The sequence below is a fragment of the Perognathus longimembris genome, chromosome 8 (assembly GCF_023159225.1).
Source record: "Perognathus longimembris pacificus isolate PPM17 chromosome 8, ASM2315922v1, whole genome shotgun sequence".
NCBI lineage: Eukaryota > Metazoa > Chordata > Mammalia > Rodentia > Heteromyidae > Perognathus > Perognathus longimembris.
The window spans coordinates 30011687-30033421 of NC_063168.1; positions in this window are offsets into that span (position 1 = coordinate 30011687).

Consider the following 21735-nt stretch of genomic DNA (forward strand, 5'->3'; position numbering starts at 1 on the left):
ACTAGCCTAAACCTGTGCTAATTATTCCCTATGAGGGAGACCATAGAGTCCATGTTTCTTTGAGTCTGGCTCACTTCACTTAGTATAATATTTTCCAAGTCCTTCCATTTCCTTACAAATTGGGCAATATCATTCTTTCTGATAGAGGCATAAAATTCCATTGTGTATATGTACCACATTTTCCTGATCCATTCATCTACTGAGGGGCATGTGGGTTGGTTCCAAATTCTAGCTATGACAAATTGTGCTGCAATGAACATTGTTGTGGTGGTGGCTGTAGTGTGTTCTTGTTTGTGGTCTTTTGGGTAGATGCCCAAAAGTGGGACTGCTGGGTCATAGGGGAGTTCTACATTTAGCCTTCTGAGGAATCTCCATACTGCGTTCCAGAGTGGCTGAACCAGTTTACATCCCCACCAACATTTGGCCATATCCCCTCCAACATTTGTCATTGTCAGTTTTCTTTATATAGGACATTCTTACTGGGGTGAGATGGAATCTCAATGTTGTTTTGATTTGAATTTCTTTTATGACCATTGATGTAGAGCACTTTTTTATATGTCTCTTGGCCATTCTCATTTCCTCATCAGGGAAGTCTCTTTTTAAGTTTTTAGTCCACTTGATGAAGGAGCTATTGGTTCTTTGAAGTTTCAATTTGGAGGAATTTAATTTTTTGAGTTTTGCATATATTTTAGATATGAGGCCTTTTTCCATTTTATGGCCAGTAAAGATCTTTTCCCAATCTGTGGGCTTTCTGTTTATCTTGCAAGCAATATCCTTTGCCCTGCATAAGCTCTGCAGTTTGATGCAATCCTATTTGTCCATGCTTTCTTTGATTTGTCGCATTTCTGGGTCTTTGTTAAGGAAGTTTTGTCCTGTGCCAAGGAGCCCAAGTGTTTCTCCTACTCCTTCCTTTAGTGTTTTTAGGGTATCTGTTTTAATTTCGAGGTCTTTGATCCATTTGGAATTGATTTTGGTGCAGGGTGATATGTAAGGATCTAGTTTTAGTTTGTTGCATGTGTTGAACCAGTTTTGACAGCACCATTTGTTTTTTTCTTAAATATTTTATTTTTGGCCACTCCTGGGGCTTGGACTCAGGGCCTGAGCACTGTCCCTGGCTTCTTTTTTTTGCTCAAGGCTAGCACTCTGCCACTTGAGCCACAGCACCACTTCTGGCCATTTTCTGTATATGTGGTGCTGGGGAATTGAACCCAGGGCCTCATGTATACGAGGCAAGCACTCTTGCCACTAGGCCATATCCCCAGCACCAATGTATTCTTTTCTTCTTTTTTTTTTTTTTTTGCCATTCCTGGGGCTTGAACTCAGGGCCTGAGCACTGCTCCTGGCCTTTCTTTTGACAGCACCATTTGTTAAAGAGGCTGTCTTTCTTCCATCCTATTTTTTTAGCTCCTTTATCAAAGATTAAGTAGGCATAGTTCTGTGGGTTCATTTCTGGATCTTCAATTCTGTTCCATTGGTCGTCAGGCCAGTTCATGGTGCCAATACCAACCTGTTTTTATTATTATAGCTTTATAATACAGCTTGGAGTTGGGTATTGTAATTCCTCCACAGATTTTTAGATTTTCTTACTTGTATTTTTTCTATTTTGTGAAATTTTGACACAGCAACACAGTGTCTCAAATACTGAAATTTGAACATATGTTTTGCTATCAGTTATGGTGATATTCTTAATTGCTCTGATTTCAGAACAATTTTATGATTATAATCGTTATTTTACAGCTTTAAGTCATCTTGTGAAGTTTCTCTTCCCACCATCTTTCAAAAATTTGTTGAGATTTAAATTACAGTTGCATTAACAGATGCACTAAGTTGGGAAATCCCATTCATTCCCTGAATATTTATCTTGATGGCTCCACCTTTGCTGTAGAGTAACTTTTATGTGGGATTCTTTTAGATTTTCTATTGTCTGATAGCTTCAAGTGATGTCTATTAAGACTGAAGCTCACATGATAACTGGGCCTGGTAGGCACTGGTGGTTCATAGCTGTAATCTAAACTATTCTAGAGATTGCGATTTGAAGACCACAGTTCAAAGTTAGTCCGATCAGGAAAGACTATGAAATTCTTACCTCCAATTAGCCAACAAAAAGCCAGAAGTGGAAGTGTGGCTCAAGTCCTCGAGGACTAGTCTTGAGTGCAAAAGCTTAAGAGAGACAGCCCTGGCCCTGAGTTTAATTCTTAGTATCAGCAACAAATGAACAAACAGACAAACAGATAAGTAAACAGGAACTTTTCAATTTTATTTTCATTTTTTATCCTGGAAGCTGGTATATATTTCTATATTCCCATTTTCTAAGCTTTAAGAAATATATGTGAATCTATTGCCCTAGACAATGATGCACTCTTCATACAAGAAATTTATTTTATTTTATTTTATTTCTAGGAACATCCCTTAAATTGTTTCTATTAAATCTGTTTCTAATGATGTCTTGGGGAAATTTTAATTTTTTAGGGAAATAAAGAGACAAGCTCTCATTCTATAACAAAGGCTTCTTTAATGCCCTGATTATAGGAATGTGACACTATACTTCCCTTTAAACTTGTCTTATTTTCCTACTGAACTTTCTAACTTTCTTTACTTACTGTTTTTTCTTTGACATTTTGTTCCTGTTAGGAAAACCCTTCTAACTTTTACTTAAGAATTTTTCACAATATTTTTAGAGCTACCTTTGTTGGTTTTCTGGCAAGATCCTAATCTTCTTTCAGGGTTATATGTCTTTTCTAATTTCTGAAAATACTAATTACTGTATTTTTAGTGTCTATAAATAGATTTGCACATTTTCTTATTAGTGTAGAATTATGTTTCCTCCCTTACTGTTCCCTCCTTTATTTTACAGGTGATCTGTTGTTGCCAGACAACAGAAAATTTTGGTTATCTCTTTATATTTAAGAGAAGTAAGTGCTGGCTAGAAAATTTAGTTTGTGGAAGGCACCTTTGACTGTTAACGTCACTGGATACCGGGAAGGCTGATTGATTGTGGAAACTCTGGTTCTGGTTCATCTTCATTGCTTAGCTCTTTAATTAGTTCATGTAAGACTATTCATATTTTGAAAATCAGAATTGTCTGGCTACCCAGAAGTAAAGAAACATTTTTCCATTGCTGGAAGAATGTTATCTGATTCAGATGGGATAGTCACTTACAAACAATGAAATGTCTCCAGATGGAGTTGTAACTTCAAGATTTTCATAATCCTTAAATACACACACAAAAAAAATCAAAGCTCACAATTGAACTATTCAACTGCACCCTAGGTCTGACTACAGATTAGAGTTTTCAAAGGAGAAAAGACTATTGAAAAGATTTTGTGAGCATTAATTGGCTCTATGAAATTTATAATAAAGATTATTTTTTCATTTGTATGCTACAAATTGCTTACATCTATAACATGAACATTAAATTTTTCTTTGTTTGGAAAGACAGTTGTGAAACATTTCACCTCTGACTTAATTCTCTCTTTTTTTAATGCTAGTCACATTCCACATTATTTCTAGTGCTCACCAGAAAAAAATAAAATAAAATAAAGAAAGAAAAGAAAAAGAAAGGCTGTTCAATATTGTACAACTTGTTCTTTTTTCCCCCAGAATGTGGGAGGGGTAATCTCTATGCAAATGAAAGCAGAGCCTGTTAAATGGCATTGTGAAATTCAACCACTCCTCTTTATTTCAGCCATTTTTCAATTTTAGATATTCTATTACCATTTTAACAATTATTTGGCATGAAAATTTTAGATTATTTATCACAGTTTTCATCTGCTTTCCAACATTCACCATGTTTGTCTCTCCTTTGAAAATGTATGATCTAAGATGGTTTTCTGTAATAATATTTGAGTTGGATTTCAGAAGAGAAAAAAAAATAAAGTGGATTTCAACCTGCTATTTATACAGAGGTCTTTAATAGTGAACCTTTAACCTCTGTCTATTGTGGCTATTATTGTCATGGTCTAGGGCTATTTCTGAGGTCTCTGTATCATTACTTCTATTTTATTTATTTTGGCTCTAGAACATGCATTATGTGACAAATTGAAAGTTCTTTGGGTTTTGGGATTATATCCTTATTAAATTAGTTTTGTAGCAAATGTTATAAATCTTTCTTTCAAATTTTCTTCATAATTTTGGTGTGGTTTTATTTTTCTACAAATGAGGATACTTGATATATTTGTACTTTTAAGGAATTGTGAAGGAATTTGTACTGTTAAGGAATAATATATATTTAATTTTCTTTAATTCTTTTATTTTCTTTATTTGAGTTGTATAGAACTATGAATTTTTCACATTGATGATTACAGACAACCGTATTTGGTAAGAAATATGAATAATACCAGTGAAATTTCCACAATAAACTCAAGTATGGCTATTATAATCTTTATATTAATCTTCTATTCTGTTGTATTTTTAATAGCAAATAATGATTATATTGATATTTTAATATAAGTGGCACAAATTCATACCTCTATCAATAAAATTAAAGGATTTTTCAGTATATTTCATATATTTATAATTTTCATAGATATAATTAAATTTTATATATTTTTATTTTTGAATTTAGTATTTTCTACTCATACTTTTAATTCCATGTCAGATACATAATCAATTGAAGTTCATTTTTATGTTTCTTATATTTCACTTTTTGAAATAATTTCCAGAATAGGAGACAGGTTGTAAATATCAGCTTGTTTGAGTTTTCTTACTTTTGTTATTTTGACTCAGTGTAAGATTTGTGGTTCATAAATTTTCAACATCAAATTCTGTAGATTTGTTATTTGGTCTTTTGACTTCTATTCCCTAAAAGAACAATATATGGCAAGCTGCTTCATCATTTGTGGATAAGTTGAAAAAGAATATTATTGCCATAGAAACCTATATACAGAGACTTGAATAAAGGACATATTTCTATTTGTAATTTAGCTTAAGAACTCAAATATTCTAAAAAAATTATTTTATCTGAGCAAGGAGTATTTCATAACCTGTATTTATGCTTCAATTTTCTGATTTAGATATTAGTTTTGTAATATATGTAGTTTGCTATGTACTTTGCAGCAGGCCTTGCCTCTCCAATTTGTTGTTTTCTTGAATTCATAATCTTGTCTAGTCTTAGACACTGTAATCTTACCCATGTGACTTGTTCTGGCCAATGGCATAGAAACAAGTACTACATAGAAGTTTGAAGAACTAGAGTTCTGTGTTAGGGTCTCTTGGTCAATCTACATGTTTCTTGATACAAACTAGACAATGTTGCTGATGATAGAAGGCACACAGTTCAGATACCTTGATCATGCAAATTCGTGCAAGTGTTTCTTATATTTTACTTCTTTGTTTTAGATAATGCTTTTTACCCTTAAGGCTTTGACTCATTTACATTGACTGTGTCAAATGTAATGAGCTAGAAACATAGTGGCCTTTTTTTTTCCTAAGAAATGACTATTCAGATTGGAGCTTATTTACTAAATATTCTTCCTGGGCTATATGATGCAATCAGGATGTTTATATCATATGTAAGATCATCAAACATTTTCTTTATTCATTTTATCGATTTATTTGGTTAGCATTTGACAATAAAATATTCTGTTATTTTACTTTTATAATAAATATTTGTCTCTACTGAGACTAATCTTATGGTAATCTTCACAACTGTGCTACTTTTTAGAAAGCTGCTAGAATAAACATGCAAAATTCTAATGTATTGACTATATAATTATGATTAATCTTTAAAAGTCGAGTCACTAAACAGTAATAAGCAACTTTACCCAACAATTTTACTAATATCTTTTAATAACGTTTTTCATGCTTCCTCATAGGTCAAACATGTATTCGTATTATCTACTATAAGTACTTTTATATTGCATGTGATTTTATTATGGTCTTCAATAAGTGATAATAGTACCACTTATTGCTTGTGTATAGAAATGTAGGTAAGTTTTGTGACTGATTTCATATCTGTAATTTTGCTTAATTTTTGTCTCATTTCCAATGATTTGTGGGTTTTTGGTTGCTCTGCATAGAATTATCAATGTTCCTGCAAACTACAGTATGGCTTTTTTCCTCACCTTTAACAAACCTCATATTTCTTTATATTACACACCTATTCTATGTAAATAATTCAAGTATAATGATGAATATGCTCAGTAGTACAAACAGTCTCAGCGTTTCATAATTTTAAATGGAATGCTTTAGTGATTTCATCATAATGTATAATGATTTATGTAGTTCTTTTTCACTCTGTCTTGGGACACTTATTCATTATCAGTACTCTAATATTTGCAAAGGGATTTTAATGTGTGTTATATTTTTATTGAAAACATATCATACACATAGAGATTATCACTTTTATATATATTATTTTGTGCTTAATATCCTTAGATAGTAGCTAAATGGTTGGATTTTATAGATGTAAACTTTTGAATTCCTGGGGATAAACCCAAATTGCCATGAATGGCTATTTCGTTTGTACATTTTCATGTGTGATTTAATATTTATGTCATTTAAATTGTATTCTAAATCAATGATCACTATTACACAATATATTTAATTTCTTGCTCTGTTCTTACCTTGCTTTGATTTTAAGTTCTTTCTGGCTTTAGAAGTAGACAGGTAAAAGACATTCTCGGTTTCCTATTATGATGAAGGAAGTTGCTGTCAGTTATTTTCCTTTTGCTTTTTAATATTAGTGTTATTCTTTTTCTTTAAATATTTGGTACATTTCTTCTTAAATTTTATTTGCTCATTAAATTTCTTAAATAGTTCTAAGGCTGGTTAAAGCTTCTATTTAGCCTTGCTGAATTTTGGGAAGGCTAAATAGAAATTTTAAATTTCTGAGTATTTTGTAAGAAAAAATTTCTTTCCTTTCTTCCTAAATTTGGAATCGTGTCTTTACTGATATTCTCTTTTATTTTCTTCAACTATGTTTTACTCATGGTTTTCCCTCTTCACATTTACTCTTTACATATATCTTCTATCTGTTTTCCTTTCTGGCTTGTTTTGTGATATTTAGCAAATGGAATAAAAAATATGTTAATTCCCTCCATTTCCATTTTTCTTATTTAATCTCTTGTGGCTATTTACTTTTACTGGATTTACTGGAAAATTCCTTTCCTTTCTTCCTAAATTTGGAATCATGTCTTTACTGATATTCTCTTTTATTTTCTTCAACTGTGTTTTACTGATGGTTTTCCTTTTTCACTCTTTGCATATATCTTCTATCTGATTTCCTCAAGTTTTTTAGAATTTATTTTCTGAAATAAATGCTTATATAAAATCATTTCCAATTACTGCTTGAGCCCAGTAAACAAATTATCATTCAATATAAATGTTTTCAACTTTTCTTCTTCAATAATTTCTTAATTAGTTGTTAGCCACTGTTTGAGGAATGTCTATGTTGCTGCATGTGTATGGATATTTATCACTATATATATATACCTTCTTTTAAACTTTTTTTTATTAATTAAATTTTGTTGACAAGGTGTTGGGCAAAAGGGGTACAGTTACATGATAAGGCAGTGAGTACATTTCTTGTGATATCTTACAACCTCGTTTTTCTTTCCCTTCCCTAGATCAGGTAGGCATACATACAATACCCAGTGTACCAAAATCATATACAGTAACCATGTAGCGTATGCCAAAGGAAATTCACCTAGAACTTTAAATGTAACATCAACAATAGAATCCTCCTGTGTTCTTCTCTTGGAGTTGTTTTTGCTTATCCTTGTCTTATATGATCATATGTTCATAGCTGTTGAGCTATTGTGATCCACTGATAGGTCTATTCTAGACCTCTTTGTGTTTAGTAATTGTTTGGTTTTAGATACATAATGTAAGGTCGCTGACCTAAATCTGTGGAAATACCATTTGAAAGGAAGTTTTTTGTTTTGCAGACCTGGTCTCTACTGTCGCCGCCCCCAAACCCCCAGTCATATATCAAGGAGACCATGCCCCTTTGTTCTCCATTTCTTTTAAACTTATTTTTGTTTTTTATTTCTATCTTAACTACATTATATAAGGGAACAGATATTTTCACTGGCACTAATTATTTTTAGTGTGTGTCTGGGGGTGCTGTATATCTACTGTTTCTACATTTGGGATAGACTTGAGAGAAAGTATGTTTTCTAAATCTTGGTTCTCATGCACTCATTAGTTCAATTTGAAATTAGGAATTCCAAATCTAGGCAGGTGCGGGAGGCTCATGCCTGTAATCCCAACTACTTAGAAGGCTGAGGTCTGAGGATTGCTGTTCAAAGCCTACCAGGGCAGGAAAGTCTGTGAGACTCTTCCAATTAACCACCACTAAACAGGAAGTGGTGCTGTGATTGTGGTAGAGCTCTAGCCATGTGACAGCACTGAGGCCCAGAGTTCAAGCCCCACAACAGACACAAAAATTAAAAAGAAGAATTTCAGATCTAGTATATTGCTTAAATGTTTGGCCTAATCTAATTATTTGAAAAATTTGTTCAAGTATCTTAAATATGATAGTTTGATTTGCTTCAAAGCTATATTATTAGTTCTACATTGTCAAATCTTAGATATTTTATGATTAGGCCAATATGGTCTTTATGATTTTCATAACATAGAAAAATACCATTTACTATTTATTATTAACTACTTTAATAATTTGATTATTTTGTGTTGGTACTGTGATTTGAAAAGTTGCTTGGTTCAAAATTTCTTGGCTTCCTTGCTCACTCATGACTAGTGTCTTACCACTTGAGGCATGCCTCCTGTCTACCATTATTTGCATTTAATCACTAATTAGAAAGAATAAAATGATATTTTAAAGTAGCCTAAAACATTGTATATAGCTAAGTTGAATCTAATCATGTAGTGTAATAACCTGTGTGAAAGTTAGAAATTCTAATTCCATACAGAATATGTTGTGACTTTTAAAACACAGGCTAGGGAATCATTGCTCAGGCTTTATTCTATGAAACCATTTTAGATAAGAAATAGAGCTGAGTGCATCCCATTTGTATCACAGATGAGGATCTGGTTAGTTGCTCAGCAGGTATTTCAGGTAATTAAAACACTTCTTCAAGCTGAGAAGGCAATAACAAAAATGTTTGAAAGCTTGTTCCAAAACAATTTAAGGTGAGATAATTATTTCCTTAGAGAATTATCATCGTTTATCTTGGAAAAGCTTTGGAATTATTTATAATTGTTTCTTAATATTTATTCATTATGGTCAGGAAATCACTTCTTTTGTTGTTGTTTAAAACAAGTTGAAATATTAGAGTAACAGATTAACCCTCTAGCTGCAATTATGAAATGTTTGATAAGATGATTGATTTTGATAACTGATTTTAAAATGAAATAGTATTATTGTATTATAATGCTAGAATATCCAAGTGATTTTAAGATTTGCTGCAATGTTAATAGTTTAATTCACAAAGTAAGTTTACTTATGCATTTCATAATGTAAGTTTTTCAAATATATAACTGAATTAGTTAAAAAGGAAATTGAAGACATCTAAATTTATAAATGCAGATAAAGATTTAATGTTTGAATTAATAACATTAATTGTAAAAATATTAGTCAATGTTCTCAGTTCCTCTGAACAATCAGGTTTCCTCTGGTTTCACAAACAACTGTTGCACTTCCGAAATAACTTTTTCAGGATATTGGCAGTCATGTCATCGGTCTCAGGCTGAAGTCAGAGTTAGGAAGCCTAGAGATGTCTTCTATGCTAAAGCACATCCAGAGCTTTCTTCCAGGGAGGGAAAATTTTAAAAATGGAGCTTCTGTCAAGCAGATGAGAGTGGAGCAGAGAGACTCCTGAGAGAGTCCTTTGAGAGACTTTTCAGTATAGAGATACTTGGCAGTTTTTAAGTTGGATATATAATACCAGATAGATATGATTCATTATTTAAGATGGTGTCATATTCTTTGTTAATCCAGCATAATTTTTCTAGTCTGACTGATAGCAGATGTTATAAGAGATGAAACACAAGAGGGAGGACCAAGTCTGAAAAATGTTGGTTTGAAGGCAGGGTAAAGACAAAAATTACATTGCTGGAAAGTTGGTAATTCATACTTTGTCACCAGAAAATAAAAAGAATAGCTCTTGGGGCTGGGGGTATGGCCTAGTGGCAAGAGTGCTTGCCTCATATACATGGGGCCCTGGGTTCAATTCCCCAGTACCACATATACAGAAAATGGCCAGAAGTGGCACTGTGGCTCAAGTGGCAGAGTGCTAGCCTTGAGCAAAAAGAAGCCAAGGACAGTACTCAGGCCCTGAGTCCAAGCCCCAGGACTGGCCAAAAAAATAAAAATAAAAATAAATAAAAATAATAACTCTTTTGTACTACTACTTAATAAAAATATAGTTAATTTTTAAAAATTCAATATCCTTTCTACCTCAGTAATGGAACAATAAATTCCATATTCGTTAAGACTTGTTTATAATTCTTTAATTCATGACTAATGTAGAATGTCTTGGTAATTAATAAGCAGTGATATTTGAAAAGTAATGTGCAGTTTTTGTGAACTCTCTTTAACTGGAGTGACAATTCTCTTGTCCTCTTCATTTTTTGGTTATCTTGTTGTGATAGTTGGAGTTCCTAAAGCCACTTCATGAGATAATATAGATATATGATTTGAAGTAATTTACTTAATATTAGGAATTTTATAAATGCTATTTGACTGTGCAATCATAATGTAAAAATTTCTATAAAAATCTCACATTTATCATTGTTTAGTGAAAGCATTTTCATAGTAATCTAACAAATAATCAGGCATGCTCATGGCCATGCATGCACATGTGTTATTAGGCTTTGAAGGAAATACTCTGAAGTTATTCATCACTTCTAGTAAAGTAAGTCCTTGCTACAACTTACTGGATAGACTATACAAGGGAGTCCTTGTAAAGGACAGTTCAACTTCAAATCAATGAATTGTCATTTGAGTTTTGTGCTTGAGGCCCAAGGCTAAAGCCAGGGATTTTTTTTTTTTGTACATAATGTGCTAACATGTTAGTATACTTTATCTCAAATGTCGTATCATGGGGACAGGGTGGAGTGCAGTAATTTTGCAAGGCATTGCCCTTGTTTTGCTTGCTTCCAAGGCTAATCGTCTACCATTTGAGCCACACCTTCTGTACCCAGCCCTGGATTTTGGATATGAAGACCTTTGGACTTTTCTGCCTGGGCTTGTTTGTTTGAAGCACTCTTTAGGATCTGAGCCTCCTAATATACTAGGATCACAAACATGAGCTGTCAGCAGTAGGCTTAAACTATAGTCTTATGGGTCTCTATTGCCCTTGAAAATAGCTTTCCATACCGTCTCAGTTCTTACAGACTTCTAAGTGAAGTTCACACATATTCTGTGCATAGCTTATGTATAGTTCTGACCATCTCACAGTTTTCAGATTGTTGCAATCTCTCCAGCAGGTTTATTTGGTGAGATAACAGACAGACACAACTGCACTTGATTGTGTCTATGTATAAGCTGAAGAGTATAAGGATGTTTGCTTTCATTACCTCTGGGTTGCATTATGAGTGAATATGTTCATTTTCAATTTGTTCCAGAATGACCATCTACTACCTGAGTAAGAAAAAGAAAAATGTTAAAAGCAAAATAAACAAACCCCAAACCCAGCCAACAATTAATTAGAAATTTCAGTGACATTAAATTGGTCCATATGAATGCATTCTTTAACCTATGTGCAGAGAAATCCAATTAAAATGAAATCACATCATCTTATACTTCACCAACTGAAAAGCTCTAGGATTTAGCATTTTTTTAAAGATGGCCTTAGGAAAAAGTTTTCAATCAGCCCCACACTAAACTAAATTTGATTTGAATAGAGATAAAATTTAGGTGTCTGTTTGCTAGAGGTATGTTATTCAAGTCTCTTGATGATATTTTTGATGAAAATTATGTTCTTCCTTTTTGTGACAGGGATGACAGGTAGACAACTTTAGTTTACATGTGGAAGTTATTTTCATTTTAGAATAAGACAGAATGTTGATCCTAGCAGAAAATTTAAATATTATCAAGTACATGGAAAATAAAGCAAAAGCAAATTAATAAAGCTTCTAATTTTGATGGGAATGGGTTCTTATAATGATAGTAATTTGTTTTAAGTTACTCATTTTTGTTTATGGCTTACAATACTTTTAATTTTCCAGTAACTAACTATATAACTCAGGATTCTTAATATAATTTTCACAAACTCTTTTCTTTTTCTAAAAGTATTTTTCAGCTGTATGTGCAGACAATTCTTGACTCATTATGTTGAATTCCAAAAAAAAAGTTTCTAAAATTTTTGGGACATCATTTATCAATTATTTTGAAACCTGTCGTTATAACAATAGGAAGATTTTTCATCAGAATGGTATTTTAAAGTATTTTAAATTAATTATTAAAGCGGGTTTCATTGTTACATCCTCACATATGTTTAAAATGCATTCTCTTTAACCACAACCCCTGTCACCAGCCCTTATCCCTTTCCTTGTTAAAAGTACAAATAGCTATTTTAACTATAGTTGTCTTCATCCACCCCTTATTTAACTGTACCATTTCTGCCTCTATGACAGTCACTGAGTTATAGTACCTACTTCTACGGTAGAGTTGTAAGAATCATGATGTATCTCCTGCATTCAAATCTCTTTAGGAACATTAATTTCCCCCTTTTTAATTTTTTTATTCATAATCATGCTTTTACCTGGGGTTGAAAGGGATCAGTACTGTCTTGACTGAGGTTGTTTCCCATTAAATTGATCATCCAAAATAGGAGCTGTTGATGTGGCTGTTCTTGAAATTTTCATTAAAATATGCCTGAAGTTACAGCAAAACACAAAACTCGCAACTACAGAGAAACAAAAAACAGACAACCTGATGCTGGAATCTAGGAGAAATTGTCCCTAATTATAAGGTAGATTGTTTGAATGCCAACTTGGACAATTGAAACTTGGACATGCATTCATTTGCCTGTCTACCTTCTCCTCCAAATCCTGTCCTGATGTTCAGCATCCCTTCTTCATATTTCCTCTAGAGACTTAAGGAGTGGAGAACTCACTCCTGTGTGTATGTGTGTGCCTAAGTGATAGGCTGTATGTTTTGTGGTGATGAGAAAGGATGCTAATTGTTCCATTTGGGAAGACACTGTCCATATAAGTAAAGGATTGCTGTGAGTACTGAGAAGATCCATTCTGCTATAAAGAATGCTAGCAAACTAATTTTTTTCTATGCAAATGTTTTAAACCTTCTTGTAATGAAGTTTGGGAATAATAAAATTAAGAACTCTAATCCATCATTTAAAAAATAGAATAATTCAATGCACTGAAGTCTAAAAACTAACCCTTTTATAAACAGACTATGTTGATAAAATACAAATATCTGTAATTGGACATTTTCCTACTGGATTATCTATGATATAATTGTATTTAGAAGCACAACATATTTTTCATTCCTAAATGTAATACAAAAATGTTGCACAAAAGTTACAAGAAATAGTTTATCTTATCCAAATAAATCTAACTGCTATTAAAATTCACCCTGGTCAATCTTTTTATTTTTAATACATTGTCTACTTAAAATTCACGAGGGCAAAATTCACATTTCCAAAGGGTTGGAAGGTGCCTATATTTCATCCTTTATAGGAATAAGATACTAATGAGTCTGAAACACAAAAGGTTCTCTAGAAAGAAGGGCACATTTAGAATATGCAGCCCTCTCTACCAGCCCTAGTCAAAAGGAACAAATATGGGAGTGAATGTTGGAAACCTTGAACTAAACATCATCCTGGTTATCTCACACAGGTCAGGACTCACAGGTGGTATCTCAGGCACATGGTGGTTCTTGTATCCATTTGCAAAGCATGTGTACATTACTGGATGTTGTCTGATTTCCTCAAAAATGGTAGATGTGGAAGCCTTCTTCGTGGCAACACAGAGCTGAGGAGAGGCCAAAGTGAAGGCTTCCCTCATGAGTGTGAGGGTCTACACTAGTAGACACTTTCATAAGGCCATTAGTCTTGTTTGCTTCATTAGGAAGTAAACATCTTCTGAAGTTGCCTCAGCAGAGACTAGAAACCTGTATCACTAGAACATCTGAATTTGGGGCAAGCTTTGTCATGTTAAGCATTAGAATTTGTTCTATTATGTGGATAATATTCACACAATATGGCAGTCTCATTTCTAGTTCTCTTATTTTTCTGAGAAGAATGAAACAATCCTATAGAATTGCCTATTCCCCATACAAATCTTTTCTTAGAACTGGGAAGGTAGCAGCCCCCAACCTTTCAGGTTGTTGAGTAACACCCACAGGTTTGGCTAAGACAGAGGCGAATATGCAATGATTGCACCTTTGCTCCACATTCGATGTGAAGTTATATTTGGCTGATACACGAACACATAAAAGTCACACAAACCAGGTGCAATTAGGTGACTCATTCCTGTATTCCTACCTACTCAGGAGGCTGAGATCTGAGAATCAAAGTTCAAAGGCAGTCTAGGCAGTACACTCCATGAGACTCCTATCTCCAATTAACTACTAGAAAGCCAATAATGGAGGTGTGGTTCAAAGTGGTAGGGTGCCGACCCATCTCTGATGAACAATTCTAAGGGAAAATGCCCAGGTCCTGAGTTCAAGCCCCAGTACTGCAACAACACAAATAGTTGCACATATATGAGAGTTCATGTGATATCATGCAATGCTTGAATCAGGATATACATGGCAATTTCCTTAAGCATTTAAGTTCACACTTTTTTTTCTTCTTTTTTTTTTTTTTTTTTGCCAGTCCTGGGCTTGGACACAGGGCCTGAGCACTGTCCTGGCTTCTTTTTGCTCAAGGCTAACACTCTGCCACTTGAGCCACAGTGCCACTTCTGGCCATTTTCTGTATATGTGGTGCTGGGGAATCGAACCCAGGGCCTCATGTATACGAGGCAAGCACTCTTGCCACTAGGCCATATCCCCAGCCCCTTTTTTTAATCTTTTTTTTTTTTTTTTGGCCAGTCCTAGGCGGTGAACTCAGGGCCTGAGCACTGTCCCTGGCTTCTTTTTGCTAAAGGCTAGCACTCTGCCACTTGAGCCACAGCGCCACTTCTGGCCATTTTCTGTATATGTGGTGCTGAGGAATCGAACCCAGGGCCTCATGTATACAAGGCAAGCACTTTTGCCAGTAGGCCATAGTCCCAGCTTGAGGTGTTTTCTTTCAGATACCCATCCTGTCTTTTATATACTCCTTGGTGAAGTTGCAACCACATATCTGTTTTACCAGCTGTTTCTTTAGTTTCTACAGATATGGCTTTTTTGATAGGCTCATAGAGATTGGAAGACCCAATGAGAAAGAGTTTATAGAGTCCTATTTCCTACTCTTTGAAGTATCATCCAGCAATACTTTCTCATTCTCCATCAGCAGAATGTCATTTCTGTAATGGCAATGGATTTGTTTGTAGTTTCTCTGTCAGTTTGCAAAGTCAAACTCCATATGAACACTTCTGAGAAACATCAATAGGCTAGAGTCATTCTCTTCTCAGAAATCTGGGTCTCATTTCCTAAGAACTCATCTTCAGGCTTCTAATTTTTAATAATACTAACTTACTTCCTTTGTTCTGGCATCCTTAGGGATGAAAGCAATGTAAAGTAGTTAACAAAGATAACCTAGTAAAACTACTATTAGTTAATAAAATGACTAGTAATCTAGTAATATAAATAATGATTAAATTATTGATTTTATCTGGCAAACTAAGTGATACAAATAGTTACCAAATTATTAAAAATCAATAGTAATATAGTAGGGGCTGGGGATATAGCCTAGTGGCAAGAGTGCCTGCCTCGGATACACGAGGCCCTAGGTTCGATTCCCCAGCACCACATATACAGAAAACGGCCAGAAGCGGCGCTGTGGCTCAAGTGGCAGAGTGCTAGCCTTGAGCGGGTAGAAGCCAGGGACAGTGCTCAGGCCCTGAGTCCAAGGCGCAGGACTGGCCAAAAAAAAAAAAAAGTAACATAGTAGCTATTCTGGATTATCTTAATTAACTAGATAGTCAATAGATAGGTAGATAGATAATTAACTAGATATATAGATAATAGATAGATAATAGATAGATAGATAGATAATTAACTGGATAGATAGTCAATAGATAGAAACCCCTGACTGATTTGGCATGTCATTTATGAAGGACATTGCAGAGCAGAATGTATTGTGCCATCTCTTTATGGGCTACAGAGGCTTAGATCGATTTTCAAGCACCGTAGCTTATGATCCTCGAACTTCATGAGCATACTGAGCAGAGTGGGAATCTAGGCAACCTCTTGAAGATTGGAGAGCGGATATATATATATATATGGCTCAATGACTCTCTAGTACATTGTCACTCTCGTGTCCCCAAGGCCATATCCATTGGAAAAAGAATCCCACAGCTTGTAGAGTTGGATAAGGTCAGGCTAATTCCAGAGGACAGATATAGAGATCCAGATGCTGTGGAAGATGGCCAGGGTGTTCCTAAGACTCAGATCTTATCTTTCTGCAATTCCTGTGAAATTTCTTGGTATATCAATGTGACCATTCATCCCAGGAGAATCTAGATTCTGTGTAAGGTTGAGAGGTGATACCCTTAGCTCTAGACTAAGCGATAAGAATATTCTGACTTCCACCCAGGTCTCTTCCAGGTAAACTCAGAAGTCTAGTCACACTCAAACAATATTTGATGCTGGCTGGACTAGGCTTTGCTTCTGCTCAGACCCTTGCATTGTTCCATCTGGGTTGTCGTACCTCATACTCATTTTAATGCAAGATTAATTCATCTGATGTTGATCTGGGGAAACAAAATTCTTAATATTGAATGGAATATAGGCTAGATACAAATTTAAATGGAAGGAGCTAACCTTCAACTATAGGCTCAATGATAGAAACTACTTCAAATATGTAAAATGATACCAAAGTTATAAGATGAAATGGTTGGGGAAATTATCCATGAACATATTTATATTTAAGGAACTTTTTTCCCTATACTTTCTCCACTTGATTAAGAATATTTATCGCTAATATTGATACAAAAGAAAAAATGAAAATTGCATGCCATATCTTTTTTTCTCTTTTAGATATATTTTACAAATGGATATATCTGAAATGGATGGGCTCTTTTCTGCCTATTATTTTTGTAACTTGATTTTATCTTAACATATACTTTTCACTGTATGGCATTAATATTATTTCATAATAACAATTCCAATTAGTGTGTGATATATTTAGATTTAATTTGTAGTTAAATCTTCAAGTTTGTAGCATATTGTGTTTTTTCATAAATTTATTATTCTTCAGTGAAAGTTGTTGAAACTAAAACTTAGTAAACTTTTGTGCATATTTTCTTCAGTATATATTCCCAGAAAGAAGACTTTTGGGACAATAGATGTTGGGAATTTTATAACTCTATCGACTTGAGATTTCCATGGGATTTCTATACTACCCAACTTACTTGCTACTGTGTACACTAATATCTGCTTCTCATCCTCTCAAATTCTAGATCTAAAAATAAAAGTACCTTTGCCAACTAGGTGAAAGAATATTTGCTTATTATTTTTATGTTTACATTTTTAAATTAAAAGCATGTAGTATTTTCCCTCTCTGATAATCACCTCATTATTTCTTGTGACTCAAGAGAGATCCTACTATATATTCTCTACTGCTGTATGAGAACTTACTTTTAATTTTGTCTTTCTTTTATTCCTGGTGCATCTTCAACGTACAAAGTCTATTTTCTTTAGCTTTTATTTATTTCATGCTTCAGTCATACTTATTTAAAAAGTAACTTATACTTTGTAGATGAAGAATAAATTTAAGAGGATCAAGAGAGGTAAAGTATAAAATAATAGTCAAAAAAAGGATAAAACTGGATGGGAAGTCCATATCAAAGCCAAACTCAAAGAATCTTACATGTATTGCAGAAGTGAAGAAATACGTTGAGATTTTACTTTCTAGAGTGCATTGTAAAGACAGCACTCTAAAAATAAAAATAATTATTTTTGTAATGCCTGTAAACCAATGATATTCAAGAACTGTGCAAATATTACCAAAATGAAAAAGCAAAACCTTTCCCTTCACACACAAGCAGTACCTGAACCTTTGCGAAAAAAATAATAATACATGAAAGAATCAATTACTTTTCCAATTATATTCTTAAAGAGATACAGTGAGCTTTCAGAAGCACTCATGTATTTACCTCAAACAAAATTACAAGCAGCACCTTACTCCAGTGTTAGCTCTCAGCTACTCAGCAGTTCTGGGATATTCCTATCTAGTTTGCTCCAAAAATATTTCATGATGAAGCTAATGACATGTTGTAAGGGAAAATTGAACTAACTCAATCATTTTATTCTTGGGATGCCCTAGCTTATGGCAGAGACCCACTTTATAGAAATCTCGATGTTATGGAAATGACTGTTAGATCCCTGTTGTAATTATTTTCAACATGCCATGTGAAAGCATAGCTTTTGTTTTTGTTGATCCTCTTGTATTCCCTGCCTGTGGTTGTCCCTGCTCTAACACCGTATCTCATCTGAGTACCCTGGATTCTGTATATACTGGTATTAGAACTAGGGAAGGGAAAGGGAATATCAAAATTGAGAGAAAAAGGATAAAAAGACAAACAACTCCAAAAGCAATACTTACAAAACCATTTGGTGTAAACCAACTGAACAACTCATGGGGAGAGAGGGCAAAGGGGAGGGGGAGGGGTGAAATGAGGGAGGAGATAACAAATTGTACAAGAAATGTACCCACTGCCCTACATATGAAACTGTAACCCCCTCTGTACATCACTTTGACAATTAATAATCATTTAGAAAAAAAAGAAATGTACATGATGCTTCCCTTTCCCCTCTCCAAATATGATAAATGTATATACAAGACTAAGGGTAGAGGAATGAAAAAGAGGGACAAAGGGAATAAACAAAAGTAGAAAAGAAAAAAATGAGCTACAAATGATGGGAGAAAGGGTGAACCAACTTAGCAGTGATACTCAGTAGATAATATGTTGGCAATGAACTATACAACTTGAGGGGGAGGGATGCTAGGAGGGCAAAACTGGGGAAAACTAAACCAACAGTGTCACTGGGGGTGACACTGCTCAAAAATAAATGTACTCATTACCTGACTGATGTAAATGTAACCCTCTGCACATCACCTTTACAAGAAAAATATATATATATAAGAAGTAAGCAAAGCTGGAAGATTAAAAATTTTAAAAAGAAATGTGCATGGTAAACACCAGTTAATGAGATCACTTCTGGAGATAAAACTTCACCTGGAAACTCAAGTCCATCCTGCTTTAATGCTTATACCATTCAAATTTTCTTTAAAGAAAAATCACAACTTCCTCCCTTTAATGGCATACATTCAATGAGAAATAGAGTAATTTCTTTGTTCCCGGCTACCATAAGGTAGTGCTAGAATAAAGTAGTGACACATATGAGGTTTTTGTAAAAGCATGTAATTAGAGGCTTCTGTACAGGACTGATGTTGTAGCTGGGGCAACCTGATAGAGGTAGAGTGTGGACTGATGAGGAAATGACGGGTGAATTCCAGGCATATAGAACAGTGCCTGAGTGATCCTGGGCAAGAAGGAACTAAAACAAAGACAAAAAAAAAAAAAAAAAAAAACAACACCAAAAAAAACAAAAACAAAAAACACTACGTGGTTGCAATAAATGGAGTGGAAAGTATCTGGATATTTGAAAAGGTTGCAGAAACAATAATGGGCTAGATCATGTAGCAAACAAGTCACTGACAGAGTTTAATCAGAATAATTTAATTGCTATATGCTCTAAGATATGACATGACAGTTACAAGGTCTCACTTTCCCTGACAAAGACCTAGTGTTCTAAGCATTTCACACTGGTCTCTAACTCCAAATAATGGTCCGCAGTCCCACCAATAATACTAACTAGAGGACCAGGCTTTTAATTCATGGAATGTGGGGGTCAAACCATTGTATTGTCAACTATTGTTTACCCATTCATTCATGTATCCATCCATCAATCCATTCATCTCCCTCTATATTGAACCGAAAAAGACCATCCTACACCCCTCAGTGAATTTTGTGGTGTTTTATTTCCCTTAACCAAAACATTATAATATCTTCCTTTCATGTGAAATTTCCATCAAAATTCTGAAGCTTCTCTTGACAGTGTCACTAAATTTGTGGGGATATACTCAGATTTCTGATGGGTGATTCATGCTTAGTATTTAAGCACATGGATCTCCAGAAGAAATGCATTCAGTTCTATACTTTCCTAGCTCTATGCTCTATCCCTACACAGTCTTGAGACACTAGTGTTCACTGCTCACTTGCTCAGTTGCAAACAAGCATTTTTCACTCTCCAAGGGATATTTATATTTTAATGACAGTAATTTCTCCCTTTATTCCTGACTGAAAAAATCAGCACAATGAGAAGGCATTTTCCACTAGAGATGACTTACTGTCCCTTTTAATTAACCAGATTGAAAAGATGATGGTAACTCTTCTGCAATTATACAACATAATGAAAATGCTAAGAATCCTGATAGGTGGATTATCCTCATCCTGTGAATCCTTTATTAGACAAGTACCCTTCTGACAGCCAGTACCCACAAGCATACCTTGATGGTAAGCTTTTAAGTCAGTTGAGCCTTTGTGTTTGGATGTGCTGTATGTGAAATCTGCCATTATTATCCCCATTTCTCTTCATGAGAAAGCTGAATATTAAAACAAGACTATGCATTGCTAAAAGACGTAGGACAGATATTGGCTTCATTAATATTATCTCAAAGGTAGAATACCATAATTGATCAATAATTAATATCAAACTATCTGTCATAAAATTTATATTTCTTGTCATCCAGGGGTCACATGGTATATCCTGTCTATTCCTCATGATAACTCCTTTCTATTCTGCATAGGAATTTCCACATTATATCTCTAATGGGATAAATATATGACCTAGCAGATTACCTTATCATTTGACTTGTTTCATTACAAACACTTAAAATCAATACTGTGTAAAATAACCCAGAGGTCATGTATAATCTTCAGCATTTTAATTCTTAGCTTTCTAAAAGCTTGCATAAAATGTAAGAACCTTCTGTAAATATTCTAGAAGACTCTAATAGAGACAGGGTAATAGACGCTCCTGATCTCTCTTGACCCCCTAAAGTGCAGACATCCAAACTATAATATCAAAAGAATATGTAATATCTAAAGTCTATTTTGAAAAGATCATGTTGAGAAGATTAACCAAAATCTAATTCATTTTTATTTAAAAAAATAATGCATGAAGGGACAGAGAATTACCTAGAGAAAAAAAAATCACCATTTTGATTTTTTCGTGCTGGAATCAAAGAATCAAATACAGAATAGTTAGAATAGATCTGAAAGGGAAGCAGGAGTCAAAGTGGGACTTTTTAAAGCTTTTCTAGGACTTAGGTCATTTTTTGTTGTGAGAAATTAAATTCCATGGTTTGAGTGAAAGCTTTCAGATTTGCTTCCATGATGCGGGAATGAAAACATTTTACACAGCCTGCATCTAAATGTGGGTGACTCACCAATCCATATCTGGCCTTCACCTATGTTTATGTCAAGCCGACATTCTGAAATAAATCCCAGCTGGCCTCTGTCTTCTCTTTGAGTGTTTGTTCTTCAGTTTTTACCTGAAAACATTCCTCAGAGTTGGGCACAAGAGAAATTATGATAAAGGGAATTCTGTCACTCTCTTAATTCATAGCAGAGGTGACCAAGAAGGTCAAATAC